Source organism: Lissotriton helveticus, chromosome 6, assembly GCF_964261635.1.
Source record: "Lissotriton helveticus chromosome 6, aLisHel1.1, whole genome shotgun sequence".
NCBI lineage: Eukaryota > Metazoa > Chordata > Amphibia > Caudata > Salamandridae > Lissotriton > Lissotriton helveticus.
Window position 1 is genome coordinate 2,087,424,863 of NC_136067.1, and position 20,459 is coordinate 2,087,445,321.

General features: G+C 45.6%; 1 long non-coding RNA gene across 3 annotated transcripts in view; it reads right to left on the bottom strand.

Moving 5' to 3' along the window:
* LOC144762053 (uncharacterized) overlaps positions 1–20,459 on the bottom strand; it is a 99,085-nt gene that overhangs the window by 37,685 nt on the left and 40,941 nt on the right. Inside the window, exons 3-4 of one of the 3 annotated variants that reach the window (XR_013596023.1) lie at positions 10,201–10,279; positions 9,742–9,784 (exon numbers count right to left, since the gene is read on the bottom strand). The exons of 1 other annotated variant lie outside the window; for it this stretch is intronic. This is a non-coding gene — a long non-coding RNA (uncharacterized LOC144762053). Of the gene's footprint in view, positions 1–9,703; positions 9,785–10,200; positions 10,280–20,459 lie in introns of those variants that run through there. One more of the 3 variants, XR_013596024.1, reaches the window with a different exon arrangement.

Here is a 20,459-nt window from a genome sequence, read left to right on the forward strand (position 1 = left end):
TCTGAATCGTTTTTGGCCACTATAGGTGTGGCAGGGTATACTCAGACATGAGTCCCTTTCTCACTGCTCCATCAGGATTCAAGCAAGCCGGGCCGAAGAGGCTGAAATGCCAGAAACCGGTCCCCGGTAGCTTGTCTCCTTTCTGGTGAAGAATTGGCTTGGTAGTTTGGTCTGCCCTGTTCCCATGATGCACTGGGCCAGGGACAGACTAATTTGCATATAGCCAGGTTCTGAGCTGGGATGGGGCAGTGAGATAAATAACGGTGATGGATCAAGCCCTGATCTTTGGACTGGGTAAGAGTGGTCTGCTTAATTCAGACACTCTGTTCATCACCACCCCCTTTTCTGAATCGTTTTTGGCCACTATAGGTGTGGCAGGGTATACTCAGACATGAGTCCCTTTCTCACTGCTCCATCAGGATTCAAGCAAGCCGGGCCGAAGAGGCTGAAATGCCAGAAACCGGTCCCCGGTAGCTTGTCTCCTTTCTGGTGAAGAATTGGCTTGGTAGTTTGGTCTGCCCTGTTCCCATGATGCACTGGGCCAGGGACAGACTAATTTGCATATAGCCAGGTTCTGAGCTGGGATGGGGCAGTGAGATAAATAACGGTGATGGATCAAGCCCTGATCTTTGGACTGGGTAAGAGTGGTCTGCTTAATTCAGACACTCTGTTCATCACCACCCCCTTTTCTGAATCGTTTTTGGCCACTATAGGTGTGGCAGGGTATACTCAGACATGAGTCCCTTTCTCACTGCTCCATCAGGATTCAAGCAAGCCGGGCCGAAGAGGCTGAAATGCCAGAAACCGGTCCCCGGTAGCTTGTCTCCTTTCTGGTGAAGAATTGGCTTGGTAGTTTGGTCTGCCCTGTTCCCATGATGCACTGGGCCAGGGACAGACTAATTTGCATATAGCCAGGTTCTGAGCTGGGATGGGGCAGTGAGATAAATAACGGTGATGGATCAAGCCCCGATCTTTGGACTGGGTAAGAGTGGTCTGCTTAATTCAGACACTCTGTTCATCACCACCCCCTTTTCTGAATCGTTTTTGGCCACTATAGGTGTGGCAGGGTATACTCCGACATGAGTCCCTTTCTCACTGCTCCATCAGGATTCAAGCAAGCCGGGCCGAAGAGGCTGAAATGCCAGAAACCGGTCCCCGGTAGCTTGTCTCCTTTCTGGTGAAGAATTGGCTTGGTAGTTTGGTCTGCCCTGTTCCCATGATGCACTGGGCCAGGGACAGACTAATTTGCATATAGCCAGGTTCTGAGCTGGGATGGGGCAGTGAGATAAATAACGGTGATGGATCAAGCCCTGATCTTTGGACTGGGTAAGAGTGGTCTGCTTAATTCAGACACTCTGTTCATCACCACCCCCTTTTCTGAATCGTTTTTGGCCACTATAGGTGTGGCAGGGTATACTCAGACATGAGTCCCTTTCTCACTGCTCCATCAGGATTCAAGCAAGCCGGGCCGAAGAGGCTGAAATGCCAGAAACCGGTCCCCGGTAGCTTGTCTCCTTTCTGGTGAAGAATTGGCTTGGTAGTTTGGTCTGCCCTGTTCCCATGATGCACTGGGCCAGGGACAGACTAATTTGCATATAGCCAGGTTCTGAGCTGGGATGGGGCAGTGAGATAAATAACGGTGATGGATCAAGCCCTGATCTTTGGACTGGGTAAGAGTGGTCTGCTTAATTCAGACACTCTGTTCATCACCACCCCCTTTTCTGAATCGTTTTTGGCCACTATAGGTGTGGCAGGGTATACTCAGACATGAGTCCCTTTCTCACTGCTCCATCAGGATTCAAGCAAGCCGGGCCGAAGAGGCTGAAATGCCAGAAACCGGCCCCCGGTAGCTTGTCTCCTTTCTGGTGAAGAATTGGCTTGGTAGTTTGGTCTGCCCTGTTCCCATGATGCACTGGGCCAGGGACAGACTAATTTGCATATAGCCAGGTTCTGAGCTGGGATGGGGCAGTGAGATAAATAACGGTGATGGATCAAGCCCTGATCTTTGGACTGGGTAAGAGTGGTCTGCTTAATTCAGACACTCTGTTCATCACCACCCCCTTTTCTGAATCGTTTTTGGCCACTATAGGTGTGGCAGGGTATACTCAGACATGAGTCCCTTTCTCACTGCTCCATCAGGATTCAAGCAAGCCGGGCCGAAGAGGCTGAAATGCCAGAAACCGGTCCCCGGTAGCTTGTCTCCTTTCTGGTGAAGAATTGGCTTGGTAGTTTGGTCTGCCCTGTTCCCATGATGCACTGGGCCAGGGACAGACTAATTTGCATATAGCCAGGTTCTGAGCTGGGATGGGGCAGTGAGATAAATAACGGTGATGGATCAAGCCCTGATCTTTGGACTGGGTAAGAGTGGTCTGCTTAATTCAGACACTCTGTTCATCACCACCCCCTTTTCTGAATCGTTTTTGGCCACTATAGGTGTGGCAGGGTATACTCAGACATGAGTCCCTTTCTCACTGCTCCATCAGGATTCAAGCAAGCCGGGCCGAAGAGGCTGAAATGCCAGAAACCGGTCCCCGGTAGCTTGTCTCCTTTCTGGTGAAGAATTGGCTTGGTAGTTTGGTCTGCCCTGTTCCCATGATGCACTGGGCCAGGGACAGACTAATTTGCATATAGCCAGGTTCTGAGCTGGGATGGGGCAGTGAGATAAATAACGGTGATGGATCAAGCCCTGATCTTTGGACTGGGTAAGAGTGGTCTGCTTAATTCAGACACTCTGTTCATCACCACCCCCTTTTCTGAATCGTTTTTGGCCACTATAGGTGTGGCAGGGTATACTCAGACATGAGTCCCTTTCTCACTGCTCCATCAGGATTCAAGCAAGCCGGGCCGAAGAGGCTGAAATGCCAGAAACCGGTCCCCGGTAGCTTGTCTCCTTTCTGGTGAAGAATTGGCTTGGTAGTTTGGTCTGCCCTGTTCCCATGATGCACTGGGCCAGGGACAGACTAATTTGCATATATCCAGGTTCTGAGCTGGGATGGGGCAGTGAGATAAATAACGGTGATGGATCAAGCCCCGATCTTTGGACTGGGTAAGAGTGGTCTGCTTAATTCAGACACTCTGTTCATCACCACCCCCTTTTCTGAATCGTTTTTGGCCACTATAGGTGTGGCAGGGTATACTCCGACATGAGTCCCTTTCTCACTGCTCCATCAGGATTCAAGCAAGCCGGGCCGAAGAGGCTGAAATGCCAGAAACCGGTCCCCGGTAGCTTGTCTCCTTTCTGGTGAAGAATTGGCTTGGTAGTTTGGTCTGCCCTGTTCCCATGATGCACTGGGCCAGGGACAGACTAATTTGCATATAGCCAGGTTCTGAGCTGGGATGGGGCAGTGAGATAAATAACGGTGATGGATCAAGCCCTGATCTTTGGACTGGGTAAGAGTGGTCTGCTTAATTCAGACACTCTGTTCATCACCACCCCCTTTTCTGAATCGTTTTTGGCCACTATAGGTGTGGCAGGGTATACTCAGACATGAGTCCCTTTCTCACTGCTCCATCAGGATTCAAGCAAGCCGGGCCGAAGAGGCTGAAATGCCAGAAACCGGCCCCCGGTAGCTTGTCTCCTTTCTGGTGAAGAATTGGCTTGGTAGTTTGGTCTGCCCTGTTCCCATGATGCACTGGGCCAGGGACAGACTAATTTGCATATAGCCAGGTTCTGAGCTGGGATGGGGCAGTGAGATAAATAACGGTGATGGATCAAGCCCTGATCTTTGGACTGGGTAAGAGTGGTCTGCTTAATTCAGACACTCTGTTCATCACCACCCCCTTTTCTGAATCGTTTTTGGCCACTATAGGTGTGGCAGGGTATACTCAGACATGAGTCCCTTTCTCACTGCTCCATCAGGATTCAAGCAAGCCGGGCCGAAGAGGCTGAAATGCCAGAAACCGGTCCCCGGTAGCTTGTCTCCTTTCTGGTGAAGAATTGGCTTGGTAGTTTGGTCTGCCCTGTTCCCATGATGCACTGGGCCAGGGACAGACTAATTTGCATATAGCCAGGTTCTGAGCTGGGATGGGGCAGTGAGATAAATAACGGTGATGGATCAAGCCCTGATCTTTGGACTGGGTAAGAGTGGTCTGCTTAATTCAGACACTCTGTTCATCACCACCCCCTTTTCTGAATCGTTTTTGGCCACTATAGGTGTGGCAGGGTATACTCAGACATGAGTCCCTTTCTCACTGCTCCATCAGGATTCAAGCAAGCCCGGCCGAAGAGGCTGAAATGCCAGAAACCGGTCCCCGGTAGCTTGTCTCCTTTCTGGTGAAGAATTGGCTTGGTAGTTTGGTCTGCCCTGTTCCCATGATGCACTGGGCCAGGGACAGACTAATTTGCATATAGCCAGGTTCTGAGCTGGGATGGGGCAGTGAGATAAATACCGGTGATGGATCAAGCCCTGATCTTTGGACTGGGTAAGAGTGGTCTGCTTAATTCAGACACTCTGTTCATCACCACCCCCTTTTCTGAATCGTTTTTGGCCACTATAGGTGTGGCAGGGTATACTCAGACATGAGTCCCTTTCTCACTGCTACATCAGGATTCAAGCAAGCCGGGCCGAAGAGGCTGAAATGCCAGAAACCGGTCCCCGGTAGCTTGTCTCCTTTCTGGTGAAGAATTGGCTTGGTAGTTTGGTCTGCCCTGTTCCCATGATGCACTGGGCCAGGGACAGACTAATTTGCATATAGCCAGGTTCTGAGCTGGGATGGGGCAGTGAGATAAATAACGGTGATGGATCAAGCCCTGATCTTTGGACTGGGTAAGAGTGGTCTGCCTAATTCAGACACTCTGTTCATCACCACCCCCTTTTCTGAATCGTTTTTGGCCACTATAGGTGTGGCAGGGTATACTCAGACATGAGTCCCTTTCTCACTGCTCCATCAGGATTCAAGCAAGCCGGGCCGAAGAGGCTGAAATGCCAGAAACCGGTCCCCGGTAGCTTGTCTCCTTTCTGGTGAAGAATTGGCTTGGTAGTTTGGTCTGCCCTGTTCCCATGATGCACTGGGCCAGGGACAGACTAATTTGCATATAGCCAGGTTCTGAGCTGGGATGGGGCAGTGAGATAAATAACGGTGATGGATCAAGCCCTGATCTTTGGACTGGGTAAGAGTGGTCTGCTTAATTCAGACACTCTGTTCATCACCACCCCCTTTTCTGAATCGTTTTTGGCCACTATAGGTGTGGCAGGGTATACTCAGACATGAGTCCCTTTCTCACTGCTCCATCAGGATTCAAGCAAGCCGGGCCGAAGAGGCTGAAATGCCAGAAACCGGTCCCCGGTAGCTTGTCTCCTTTCTGGTGAAGAATTGGCTTGGTAGTTTGGTCTGCCCTGTTCCCATGATGCACTGGGCCAGGGACAGACTAATTTGCATATAGCCAGATTCTGAGCTGGGATGGGGCAGTGAGATAAATAACGGTGATGGATCAAGCCCTGATCTTTGGACTGGGTAAGAGTGGTCTGCTTAATTCAGACACTCTGTTCATCACCACCCCCTTTTCTGAATCGTTTTTGGCCACTATAGGTGTGGCAGGGTATACTCAGACATGAGTCCCTTTCTCACTGCTCCATCAGGATTCAAGCAAGCCGGGCCGAAGAGGCTGAATTGCCAGAAACCGGTCCCCGGTAGCTTGTCTCCTTTCTGGTGAAGAATTGGCTTGGTAGTTTGGTCTGCCCTGTTCCCATGATGCACTGGGCCAGGGACAGACTAATTTGCATATAGCCAGGTTCTGAGCTGGGATGGGGCAGTGAGATAAATAACGGTGATGGATCAAGCCCTGATCTTTGGACTGGGTAAGAGTGGTCTGCTTAATTCAGACACTCTGTTCATCACCACCCCCTTTTCTGAATCGTTTTTGGCCACTATAGGTGTGGCAGGGTATACTCAGACATGAGTCCCTTTCTCACTGCTCCATCAGGATTCAAGCAAGCCGGGCCGAAGAGGCTGAAATGCCAGAAACCGGTCCCCAGTAGCTTGTCTCCTTTCTGGTGAAGAATTGGCTTGGTAGTTTGGTCTGCCCTGTTCCCATGATGCACTGGGCCAGGGACAGACTAATTTGCATATAGCCAGGTTCTGAGCTGGGATGGGGCAGTGAGATAAATAACGGTGATGGATCAAGCCCTGATCTTTGGACTGGGTAAGAGTGGTCTGCTTAATTCAGACACTCTGTTCATCACCACCCCCTTTTCTGAATCGTTTTTGGCCACTATAGGTGTGGCAGGGTATACTCAGACATGAGTCCCTTTCTCACTGCTCCATCAGGATTCAAGCAAGCCGGGCCGAAGAGGCTGAAATGCCAGAAACCGGTCCCCGGTAGCTTGTCTCCTTTCTGGTGAAGAATTGGCTTGGTAGTTTGGTCTGCCCTGTTCCCATGATGCACTGGGCCAGGGACAGACTAATTTGCATATAGCCAGGTTCTGAGCTGGGATGGGGCAGTGAGATAAATAACGGTGATGGATCAAGCCCTGATCTTTGGACTGGGTAAGAGTGGTCTGCTTAATTCAGACACTCTGTTCATCACCACCCCCTTTTCTGAATCGTTTTTGGCCACTATAGGTGTGGCAGGGTATACTCAGACATGAGTCCCTTTCTCACTGCTCCATCAGGATTCAAGCAAGCCGGGCCGAAGAGGCTGAAATGCCAGAAACCGGTCCCCGGTAGCTTGTCTCCTTTCTGGTGAAGAATTGGCTTGGTAGTTTGGTCTGCCCTGTTCCCATGATGCACTGGGCCAGGGACAGACTAATTTGCATATAGCCAGGTTCTGAGCTGGGATGGGGCAGTGAGATAAATAACGGTGATGGATCAAGCCCTGATCTTTGGACTGGGTAAGAGTGGTCTGCTTAATTCAGACACTCTGTTCATCACCACCCCCTTTTCTGAATCGTTTTTGGCCTCTATAGGTGTGGCAGGGTATACTCAGACATGAGTCCCTTTCTCACTGCTCCATCAGGATTCAAGCAAGCCGGGCCGAAGAGGCTGAAATGCCAGAAACCGGTCCCCGGTAGCTTGTCTCCTTTCTGGTGAAGAATTGGCTTGGTAGTTTGGTCTGCCCTGTTCCCATGATGCACTGGGCCAGGGACAGACTAATTTGCATATAGCCAGGTTCTGAGCTGGGATGGGGCAGTGAGATAAATAACGGTGATGGATCAAGCCCTGATCTTTGGACTGGGTAAGAGTGGTCTGCTTAATTCAGACACTCTGTTCATCACCACCCCCTTTTCTGAATCGTTTTTGGCCACTATAGGTGTGGCAGGGTATACTCAGACATGAGTCCCTTTCTCACTGCTCCATCAGGATTCAAGCAAGCCGGGCCGAAGAGGCTGAAATGCCAGAAACCGGTCCCCGGTAGCTTGTCTCCTTTCTGGTGAAGAATTGGCTTGGTAGTTTGGTCTGCCCTGTTCCCATGATGCACTGGGCCAGGGACAGACTAATTTGCATATAGCCAGGTTCTGAGCTGGGATGGGGCAGTGAGATAAATAACGGTGATGGATCAAGCCCTGATCTTTGGACTGGGTAAGAGTGGTCTGCTTAATTCAGACACTCTGTTCATCACCACCCCCTTTTCTGAATCGTTATATTCAGAGAAACATGGGCTTTCTCCTGTGACAAATCTCTGAGCGTGCTGGATGGTGAAGCCCTTGACTTCTCCTTTACTCTCTCTCCCCATTTTACCCTGGGAGGGACCTTGATCTACAGACCGCCTGGGCCGATTGGCTCCTTCCTGAACTCCTTGGGAGATACTTTGATGGACCGTGCATTACGTTTCCCAAAGTTTCTCCTTTTGGGAGATTTTAACATTCATTTAGATTCCATTAGCTCCTCGGACTCATTGGATCTTCAAGACCTTTTGGCCATAACGCACCTAACTCAGTGGGTTTCGAAACCAACGCACTCTCATGGACATGTGTTGGACTTGGTTTGCTCCAACTTTGCCTTGGTCCTCAATGATCCCCAGCCAGTTACCTGGTCCGACCATGCCGTCATTATTTTCGCCTGGCATGTGGCATTGCCACTCCACCATCTTCCCCCCCAGTCATGCCCCTTAGCACGAGAAATTAATATTCCTGGACTGGTGGAAGCTCTCACGCACTCCCAAATGGTCCGGACTATCAACCTAGAGAGCCAAGTGGATCTCTTTAACATCTGGGTCAGTCGGGGGGTTGAGTCCATTTCCAAACCGGCTCGGAATATTTCTCGACGCGTGTTACCTTCCCAACCTTGGTATACGCCAGCATTAAAAGAACAAAAAAGGTCCTGCAAAAAATTTGAGCGGCTCTGGAGGGTTGCATACTCCCCGCAAACTAAAGCAGACCTTCGTGCAGCCCAAAGAGAGTACTACACTGCAGTCAAGACTACGAAAGGTGCCTACTTTGCGGCTAGGATCTTAAAAGCGGATAATAACGACAAGGAAATCTTTGCTATTGTTCAAAGCTTTCTATCACCTATAGCGGAGCATAAAAGGATCCCGGTTTCTGCCGAATGGTGTGAGGAGCTTTCTTCCTTCTTTATCAATAAGATCAGGCTTATTGAAGAGGGATTAGCTTTGAGTAACGCTGCCTCACTCCCCTTGGAGCTGGCATCTAGTGCCCCTGCTAGTAGTTGCCTTGCCAAATTCACTATGGTAGATCAATTGGACATCCTAACACTTCTGAAATCTTTAAAATCAGGCTCCCCCTCGGACCCATGTCCAGCAAGAGTTCTGGCGGGAGTAGCAGACTGTGTAGGGTTTGAGGTCACTACTTTGATCAATTGGTCTTTACAATCGGCAGTGGTACCTAAGCAGTGGAAGCAAGCTAAACTCTTGCCTCTCCTGAAGAAACCCTCGGCAGACCCCGCTACAGCAGCCAACTACCGCCCCATCTCCTTGCTCCCGGCACTGGCGAAAGTCTGCGAAAAGGTTGTTTTCCGGCAGCTGAACGCCTTTGTAGAGGAGTCTGGTGCACTTCATCCAGCCCAGTCGGGCTTCAGGGCTTCCTTCAGCACTGAGACAGCCTTGGTGGAGGTGGTGGAAGCCATTAGGGAGTGCACGGACAAGGGTGGCAGAGCGGTGCTAATCTTATTGGACCTCTCTGCCGCCTTTGATACGGTTCCTCACCAACTCCTCCTGGCTCGCCTCTCTGAGATAGGCATCATGGGGGCTGTGTGGTCCTGGTTGGAGTCTTTTCTGGACTCCCGCTATCAGCAAGTCTGGATGCCCCCGTACTCTTCTTCGGCCAGGCTTGTTCAGACCGGGGTCCCACAGGGCTCTACATTGAGCCCGCTTCTTTTTAACATCTATATGACCCCGCTGATCTACCTGGCCGAGGAGCTGGGTGCAAAAATTATGGCCTACGCTGATGACACCCAGCTCCTGTTTACATGGGGCAACTCGACACTAGAAACAGAAGCAGCAAAAAATGCCTGGCAGCAGTCTTTACCTGGTTAGCTCATTCCAAACTCAAATGTAATGAGGGAAAATCAGAGATTTTACTATACGGTCAATTTCCAAGCCAATTCACTGAATCGGTTTGGCCTCCGGATTTTTCCCGTCCCCTCTCTGAAGGTGGCCCTGTTAAGAACCTGGGCATTTGGTTCAACGAAGATCTGAGGTTCGCAGAGCAGATCAAGCGTCTGACGGGTTAATTGCAAGCACAGGTGCACCATGAAATGAACAGGTTATCAATGAAAATTTTACAAATGTGAATGTCCAGAAAGTCCGTTTTGTTTAGATGATTTATTTTTCAATAAAGTGAGAATAGGACAGCCGATGCGTTTCGTCCCTGCCGGGACTTCTTCAGGGCTGTGTTTACAAAAGACAAAAGATATACACATACAATTAAAAGCTGGAACATTGCAACACCCAGCCGAGTATACAATAGTCCCATGCATTAAAAACAGTGAATCTACTTTTCCAAGACAAGTATCAAAACATAGCTGCGTTCCTGGAATTTAACCAGTGAATGATGCCCCAAGTTAACATTATATGAACTAAAGGGGGAAACATATATTATTTCAGTTTTATAAAATTATTTGAAACTCATCGTTGAAGGGTGAAAACATACAGTTTCAATAAATCATGCATTATTGTATGCAGTTTGTTGTGGAATGGGTACAAAACATCTCTTAATATGTGTTGGGGGGGTACACAATCTAGTAATTTGAGAACCTCCTGGTACCTAAAGACAAAAAGGCCCAAAATGAGGGAAGTGCACCTACCAAGAAATAAATCAATATCCAGGATAAGGTGTCGAATCAGTTGGGTTGCAGACAGCTCTGTCAATCTTTATTTTCAATACTGTAAGGATTAAAAAATGATAAATAAACAAAAGCGAAAGAAAGACCCATATGTGAGTGATGAAACAACAGGGGAAGGAACTAATTGTGCAGGTAAACTAAACTATCGCGGCAAAGGAATCATATTCAGAGAGTCAGCATTGATGATCCAAAATAGAGACGAGACAATATACCACTTACACAATGGTGAGTATCCACGTGAATATTCATGAAGCAAATCGGTCACTAAGTCTCTTGTGTGCGCGGAGTCTTGGCACAGGTACTATGAAGGGGGATAAGCCAAAAACATGGTTATAATATATTGTTGTAATTAAACAGGACAGTCCGGTGTATAGGGTCCTTTTTAGGGAATATACTTAGATAATCGGTGACTCGGGCACAACTGTCTAATTTAAACTATCTTAGAAAAACTAGGCATTGGCAAAGCCAAAGTGCAGAGAATTGTAAACCCTGCTTACCTATAGATACGCTATCAACGTTAATCAGAGGAAATGGTTTAAACTCCAATTATCTCATCAGAATAAATATATGGTGCACCAACAATACGATGTGCACTAGATCTGAATAAATAAAGAGAGAAAAAAAAAAGAAGACAACAATAGTTATTGCACCTCATGATGTATAATAAGAGTTAGGAGAAGAAAGGTAACAACAAATGTAAAAAGAATATACCTATGGATGGCCAAAAGCCCCTTACAGCCGATATTCTGACATCAAAAGCAAATATCCATGATTCTTCCTCCTTAGTTCTAAAAGTCAAAGACATAATAATTCAAGACAATCCAGTTTCTCGAGTCCTTTCAAGAAGTTTTAATCTTAAGATAGTAAGTTGCTCATGCACACTTGTCTAATATAGACTGAGTAAGAAGAGATAAGCAAGGGCGAAGTGACAAAGCTAAAAATGCACAAAAATATAGACCCTGCTTACCTATAAGAACACTATCAGCGTTTATCAGAAGGATGTTTAAATATCCAATTATTTCATCCGATAAACATGTAGTGCACCAACAAAGCGTTGTACATTAAAATCTAGATGAACGAAAAAAGAGAAAAGGGAAGACTACAATCATTATTGCAAGTCATGTTTGTGTAGTAAGGCTTAAAAGAGAAACAATAATTAATAGAGTATACCTATAGATGGCCAAGAGCCCCTTACAGCGGATATCCTGACTTCAAATGAAAGTATTCATATTTCTTCCTCCTTAGTTCTGAAAATCAAAAAAACATCCAAGAGAAGAAGCGATGTGGTCATAGATTTGTACATACTGTGAACATAAAAATATAAAAATATAAACCCAATAAACAAAGTGAGTCCATGTATTGCTTGTTGGTCTTAAGACATGGGGAACTATGATGACTATCCTCAATCCAAGAGGTTAAGCCTGATGGCAAAAGTCATGGCCCTACAATTCCTATAACTAAGGAAGAGAGTTGAAAAAAACGAAACCCCAAGCAAAATAAAGAGATAAACCCTAAGGGGACAAGCTATAGCAGACCTTACAGGAGATACGTTTTTTTTATGAAAATATGAATTTAAAAAATATGTGTTTAACAAAAAAGGGGGGGAAAAGATAAAAGAAGAGACCCAAAAGCACTCACCTCGAAGAAGATGGAAAAAGCGGGAGATAACCGCCCACACGAACCGTCCCCTCAGTATGTATAACGCCTGATGGTAACCGGCCATGGCTAGACCCGTATATATGCCTCTCTCAATTGAAAGATGAAATTCACCTGAGCGGCGGTAAACGCGAGCAGGCTGTAAGATGTCGGCAAATTGCGACCGCCATCTTGTAAGAGTAAGAGAATAATGGTGTAGTAATGTTAATAATACCGAAGACCTGTTTGAGGAGAGCAAGGGATCGAAATTACTCGATTTCATCAATAAAATTGACGGCTAATAAATGTTTCTATGTCGTGACAAATGCGTGGTGGCCTGATCCATTATAGTATAGGAAGGTATATTCAAGTTAGTACATTTAGCCGCCATGTTAGAACAGTCAAGAACGTCTGATCGCGGGCGGCCATCTTGAAACGGTGTGCATGCAATAACGTGCATCTTGGAATCACTAGATTAGACTATGGTATTAGCCAAAACTGTATATATAAAGAATGAAGCAATATAAGAAGGATTATACTGCGAAAAAATTGCCGATTAGTACAACGTACCAATATGTATGTGAGCGCAGTTAAGCGTGCGTCAGCGTGAAAAAACGTCGCGGCCATACTGGAAAGGTCATGATCTATCTACTATGGGGCGGCCATCTTAGAGCAGCATGAATGCTAGGTCCATGCGTCTAAGAGCCACTACTTTAAAATATGCTAGTAACTGGAACCGTCCATTAAACCGAGACGACATAAATCTGTCTGTACAAATATATAAATTATCCTACAAGACATTGCCGAATTATACAGAGTGCCAGAATGCGTGTGAGCGCAGCAAAACTTGTGTAAAAGTCAGAAAACATGGCGGCCATGAAGGTAAGGTCGTAATCCATCTACTACGCGGCGGCCATCTTAAAGCAGTATATGGGCATATATTGTATAAATAAAGTAAGAAGGGTCCTCAATAGCACGAGTATCATTCAGAGTCAGGTCTGGAGGAAACTAAAGCGGTCTATACGGTAGTAAATAAGATATACTCACGAAAGGAATATATAATATAGGGAGGCAAAAGCTATAAAGCGAATCTGCAAAATAAAGGGTGTGTGCCAAAATACTTTAGAGGAAAACATAATATAAATGTGCAACAAAGAGAGACAGAACGGAATAGCAAACCAACTGGACACAGCTCATTGAATAGCTAAATTGTGGGGGTACAGGAGGGAAGAACAGGGTTATATCAAAACATAATCTCATTAAGAAAGACATAATATACATAGTCATCTATCCATTGTGTATAATGCATCTGTATTGTATAAACAGGGTGTTGGCATTGTGTCCCATTCTGGTAATAGTTCGCAACACAGAAAGTCAAACAATGGAACACAATGAAAACAGGCGAGAGAAAACATGTCAGGCATGAACATTGCAGTCCTAGGAGTAATCATTGTAATCAAACAATCAATATAGAATGTCAATACTGAAGGCATTTCTAAATCGGACATCTGGTTCAATTATGCCAAAAAATGGTGTAATTCATCGTCAAAATTATGGCCAAATTCCAGTGTCCTCAAGCGTCTGACGGGTGCCTGCTTCGGGACCCTCAGATCTTTGAGTAGATTTTTCCCTCTTTTACCCCAGCCAGCTAAAGAAACGGTCGCTAGAGCCCTCATACTGTCCCGCCTGGATTATGCTAACGCTTTGTATCTGGGTTCCCCCTCCTTTCTGGTAAACAAATTGCAGCTTATCCAGAATGCGGCTGCGAGACTCTTGTTGGGTATCTCTAGACGAAATAGCATAAGATCGCATTTAGCCAATCTTCACTGGCTGCCGGTGGCCCAAAGAGTTCAATTCAAGGCCCTGGTACTCACGCATCGAGCCCTTCATGATACTGGCCCTGCCTATATCAGGAAAAGAGTGACTTTTCATGTCCCAAGTCGCCACCTTAGGTCGGCCTCCCAACGCCGGATGGTAGTCCCCCGCTTCCGGCGAACCAGATTGGGCGGTCAATCCTTTTCGGTTAAAGCCGCTTCCCTCTGGAATTCCCTCCCATTTACTCTCAGGGACACCAGAGACCTTGGCTGCTTTAAGAAGCTTCTTAAGACTCATCTTTTTAATGTAGCCTATTAAAGTTGTTATGTTCTGCTGTTCAGCTCTCGACTTCTCTGTGGTTATGCTTCGCGCCGGGATACTTACGAGTAACTGTGCGCGCAATAAATATCCATATAACATAACATAACAACATTGCAATTTTTAGGGAATCACAATTAGAGAATTGCAAAATGCAATGACGTAGGATTTGCTAAAAATTTTGCGAATCCAACATATTCCTTATTTGCAAATCACAAATTGAGATTCGTAAATAAGGAATTTCTTCCCATTCATTCCTGTGGGCTAGGAGCCCCATAGGAATGAATGGGAAGACATTCTCAATGTGCGATTCGCAATGAGACAATCGCAAATTGAGAATGCAATTTCAAGGGTGACAGGCTGTCAAAAGGACAACCTGTTGCACCCCTGAAATATGTGTGTGCGCACATGTGGCGCACATACATACCATAAGGGCATGTAGGTGTGGCACTTTGAAAAAAGCAAATTTCTTATTCCAAATTCACACAACATAAGTGCTTTCGCAATTTGTGATTCCTTAAATGTAATTGCAAAATAGAGAATCGCAAATTTTGCGATTCTCTAATTTGCTATGCCCTTTTGGGATCGTACATCCCAAAAGGCCTTTTTCCCGTTCGCAAACGGGCCTAATCTGAGAATCGGCCCGTTTGCGAATGGGAAAAGGGCTTGATACAATAGCCCCTAAGTATGTTTTGGTATCTGTATAAATAAGTGAGGTGGTGTTTGTATAACTGTATAGGTGAGTAAATGGGAGTATGATTGATTGTTTGCATGAATGCCTAAGTGTGTGAGTAATTCAATGGGTGAGTGGCGGTGTGTGAGTGTCTGTATGGGTGTATGAGTGCATATGATGGTCACATACTTTTGGCATGCCCTAGGTACCACCATTTGAGATCTAGGCAGATAGCTCCTATCTGCAAACAGCTAGGTACCCGCTGTCACAGTGATGTATTGCATGTCTTAAAATATGACTCCAGCATGGTAATTCTCTGTGACGTTGCAAAATTTCTAGGTAAAATGTGGACTAGTAGATGACACGCATTGACCATGTAACTGACGTAATCCTTTTGTATTTTAATATTTCTTAAATGATTTTATATAAGTAGCTATCGATTAATTTTGTTTTGTACTAAACATGGAATAGTACTGCATGATGGGTCATGCCGTTAACTCTTACAGCATAGACTTTTGCTGCTACACTTCCTGGTCTTGATTATAATTGTTTTTATTGCTCTTATTATTGTCTTAGATAGTTTGAACCAAACCAGATTTTGGATCTTTGTAATCAGTCTTCAGATCCTTTTGCACTTTAGGCACAGGCACTTTTAAAGTCCTTATTCGTCAATTGGGGGTCAGGCAGACTTTACTAACTCTAGGCTCCTGCTTTTGTATGATGGTTATTAATACATTATATCGAATGCACATGCACCTAGGAACAATACTAGTCAAGTGATAGTGGGGAAAGGGGGCGATAAAGCGGAAAAGCAGTGGGCGGATGGCTCTGTATTTAGATCACAGCAGGCAGCCTAGCCGATAGAGCATCTTGTGAATGAGTGATGCCACCCAACCTCCAGGATGTGGGCTGAATGGCTGTGTACAATGCATCCGGGATGGGATAAGAGAGCAATGAGTCTGCACAAGGAGATCCCGAAGATAACTAATGTATACTGTATCTGATTCTGATTTTGGAACAGGGGGGTGGTGATGGACAGAGTTTCTGAATGATGCAGAATACTCTTACCAAGTCAAGAGATCATGGTTTTAATCCATCACCATTTATTAGCTCACTGCACCATCCCAGCTCAGAATCTGGCTATATGCAAATTAGTTTGTTCCTGTCCCAGTGCATGATGGGAACAGGGCAAACCAAACTACCAAGCCAATTCTTATACTGGGAAGGAAACAAGCTTCTGGGGACCGGTTTCTGGCATCACAGCCTTCTTCGGCCCGGCTTGCTTGAATCCTGATGGTTGCAATGAGGAAGGGACTCACTGTATCTGATTCTGCAATAAAAAATGTAAAAAAAAAAAAATCGAATGCACATGCACTTTTGTGGACCCTTTCTCTCCCTCAGAGCTTTAGGAATTCTTCACTCCAAGGACAATCCACGTTATTACGGACTGTTTTTAAAAAAAAATTGATTGTTTACTATGCCTGTACTGTCAGTCAGCCAGTCAGTGAAATCACTTTATTCAATTAAATAAAATCATAAAAGTACAGTACACGATATACAATATAATAAAATCATATGATCAATAAGATGTATGGGCGATGTTAAAAGAAGAATCAATACAACAGGATCAATTATAAAATACATCAATACTTTAAAACTCATTTAAGAGAAATTTCATAGAAAAATAAAACACACATTTTCGTGTAATGTTTAGCATTGGATACCTTTTTTTCCTAAGACAAACCGCTACAACTAGAAAACTGGCAATATTAAAAATGTCCATGTATCATTTAGCAGTTGGAGATAGAGTAATGCCAGTCTAACCTGTAAAAAGGCCTTTCCCCTCAATAGAGAAACTAAAAATCTCCTGAGAATTTCATTGTAATAGTCACAGAACATTATCAAGTGCAGTGTATCCTGTGATGAGAAATTATCACAGGGACATGGACCTATGTCCTCTGGTTTACACCAGCCCTGCAGATTACCCAGCGAGTCGTGAATTAGATTAAAGTGAAACCTGATTAAAAGCCAGTGATGGAAAGGCTTAGTAACTAATCTCAGGTATGGCTCAATTAGTGGGGTAGTTTTTAACAAGAAAAGAGCCCTGACTGAACTTCCACAGATAAGAGTGAATTCCAGGCCTCCTCTTTGATCACATTTTTCCACATAGGTCTTATACTGTTTCCTTAGCAGGCCTACCTGCTCCTTATCTCGAGGTATATTTTTCATGGCTTGAGCCAGATTGCGATGGGCCCGTGAGCAGTTGTTGTCAAACCACCTTTCACCCTTAGTTTGTCTGGGTTTGGATGTCCTATTCAGATCAGAGGCTCCCTAACCACAAATGCCTTCAAAGGCTCTAAGGACCTCATCCCCTGGAGTGCTATTATCAAAAAATATTGCAATGTTATCTTTGGCCTTTTCATAGAGATTCGATAAAAAAAGTTCCAGAGTTTCCTTGGCCCATTTAAGCCTCCTCCCCTGATCGGTTGTTACCACGGAACTAACTCCCACTTTCTCACCCGTATTTCCCAAAAGTCCACAATCTTTATCTAGCACTAGAATTACTGGATTGTGGTCACTGAAAGGCGACCTCCTGGCATTGTAAAACACTACCAGAGCTAACATGGTGGGGGGAGGGGGGATTAATATGTAGTCAATAACGGTGTCCCTCTCCCTAGCTTGAAAAGTGGGGATCCGATCAATTGAATCATTAAAACTAGGTTAAAAAGATCTACATCAGCCAGAAGGTCCTCCAAGGCTTCTTCCTGTTGTGTGTGCTCAAAGTGGGGTGTCGCAGAATGAGCTGGCCCTAAATGTTCATCAACATAACAGTTCAATTCACAAATATGAATGTTAAAATTGCCCATAAGTACAATGTGGTAAAAATGTGTTTGCTTCAGCCTACATCCTTCCAGGAAACATTTCACGTAACATAAATGTTGATGTATAAAATTACTTTCCACAGAGTTATAAAAATTAACAACAGAGTTATAAAAATTAACAAATAATACTTTGGGGGAGTTAAGGGTTAACAGTTCTACTATCAAGCAATTATGGGAACCCGCCTCCAGCCTCCTAAGGGACCCTTTCAGATTTAGCGAAAAAAGCATTAGAAGGACCCCCTTAGCTCTGCCTGCTGGAGCAGAGCATGTGGGGGAACAATACGATTTATACCAATCCAGCCAAATGATCCGCCTAATGCCACATCTCCTGAAGACTGATTATGTTGTGTTGTTTTAAGAAACCCAGCCAGCTTGAATCATCTTTTATTTCTAAGGCCCGCTGTATTCCAGCTGATGATCTTGCATTTAGGGGCTGTGTCTACATCTGTAACCTGGCCATTTTAGCTGTCTCCGTTGGAGCTCTCATGGGACGCCTCCAGTCAGTCATTCACATCTACCTGGGACAGTGGGAGAAATCTATTTCTTAAAACTAAACCATCTCCTTCATACGCGGTCAGCAAGGATAATGACTATGGGACTGTTACCTATCTCCAGCTCGGCCTATCAGAATGGGTCGTTAGTTCTTCATTTCGAGAAAGACAATCTCCTGATATTACATCATTGGGCATGCCTCACTAAGGGATCTTAGAGGTCTACCAAATACTTTTATTCCTATTATTGGTGGGTTAAAGAAACCCAGGGGCATAGCCCTGATGCCCCCCTCCCCATCAAAGAACTGTCCCTAAACAACCGGCCGGCAATATCCTGTTTATCAAAATTAAAAATAATACAATCACCTTTAGGCTGTTTGGGGCAGTTTCCCACCCATCCCACACGTCTTACCATTATAATGTAAGATGAAACCTCGGAATTGCCTTTACACTGTTGGTCAAACCATATTTAGTTTTCTGTAGCAAAGCCCGGGTGGATTTATTGTCACGGTCTCCAAGTGGAGGTACAGCTAAAAGAACAGCTACCAGAGGAGTGGCTTCTGGGGGAAGATTAAGCCTACAGCTATTCGGTCTAGTGTTCCTCTCTTGTATACCTTGGTTCTGACCGTCCTGTTTGGAGCTCCTGCCCCCGCTTGGATCCCCTTGACTACTCCTGTCCTATTCAAGGGGGTGGGTTTTGTCCTATCCAGAGATTGCAATTGAGATTGAGTACCAGGACGTTTCTCACCCATATGAAACCTAGACTCACTTTGGACCTGGGGTATTGTAGACTCTGTTTGGACCTGGGCTTTGTAGTTAAATTAGGGGTATCTAATGAGAATTTCGAGTGCCTCCAAAAATAATCAATACCCACCACACAAGTATTCAATGAATCAATTATATCTTTAGCAATACTTGTAAGTATAGATTCTATCCGAGAGCTAAACATGTCCTCCACCAGTTTCCGTAATATTAGTTGAGTGTTCTTATCCACGACATCCTCATGTGTAGAATTGCTCTTTTTTGGACCTCTTTAACGTGTATTTACTGTTTTGGTGATCCTCTTTTTCCCCAGAGGCCCCATAATCGCCCCTTTTGTTGCCCTGTTCAAGTTTGTCAAATTTTCTTCGATCACACCATCAGTACCCCAAGACAGAGCAACATCATGTGTTGATTCTCCTCTCGCTACATCCAGACTTTTTATCAGCACGGTTGGCTCAAGGGTTACAGGTATTCTGGGGGAGACCTCATTTAAATATTCCCCTCCCCAGGATCTTGACTCATACCCAGTCCCAGTTCTTTTTCTGCATTAGCTATTTCCCTATTTAAGGCTCCTACCGCCGAAGTTAGATATGAAATATTAGACACAGACTTCCTAGGAAGTTTTGCTTTTAGCCCCACCTGCTCCTGGCTGCAGAGTTGCTTCCGCTTACCCATAGCTGTCGTTGAAAATATTGAAGTTAGCGGGGTGGCCCAGTTCAGCCTCTGCTTGTCTCTGAGGAGAGTCCTGCGAAGCGGGTGCCGCGAGTTGTTTTAAACGCTCCCTGGGTGCACAGCAGCAGCGTCGGCGCCTCCTGCCGCAAAGTCGGGGCCTTCTGGGGGTTGGAGTCCCCTTTCAGTGGCAGCGGTAGAGAGCAATTTGCGGTAAAGCAGCTCTAGCAAAGCGGGTGCTGTGAGTTGTTTTAAACGCCCCCTGGGTGCACAGCAGCAGCGCCGGCGCCTCCTGGCGCAAAGTCGGGGCCTTCTGGGTGTTGGAGTCCCCTTCCAGTGGCAGCGGTAGAGTGCAATTTGCGGCGACTTACTGAGTTCATTCCACATATTTGTAGGTCACTTGGGCATGTTCCAGAACTCACACCTGCTGGTAGCCGTCACGGAATGAAGAAGTATCCAATGCATGGGTTGTGATATACGAATCTGGTAGGTCTTGAACGCGTGTGCTAGGTGTTGCTGGGGAATTCTGTTGCTGCTGGGGTATTGTATGCATGTGATACTTTTATAGTCTCAACAACTGAAATAAAGTTATTGACGAGGCAGCATCTGTGAGGAACCTGCACAAATAACATGACTACATTTGTCCTTCACTGGGAACCAAACACCCAATTGTGGCGCCTGACTCTCAGAGAGTAGCGTTGCAGAGTAGTCTGAGGCTTCCTCAAGGGAGGTGGTGTGGGCTAGTAATCGCCATTTGTAGGTGCGCAGAAATAACACTCAATAATTGATTGTCCAGTCCGTACTTTGCTTTATAAAAGTAAGAGTACATTTATTAAACACACACACTACTCAATACTATGCACCAATTTACAAATATACATAAGCTATTGGAATTACTTTTTGACATTGCATAACATCTCCACCCCTCCCACAGGTGGGGTGGGGTCTAGTACCACCACTCCCATGTATGCACAT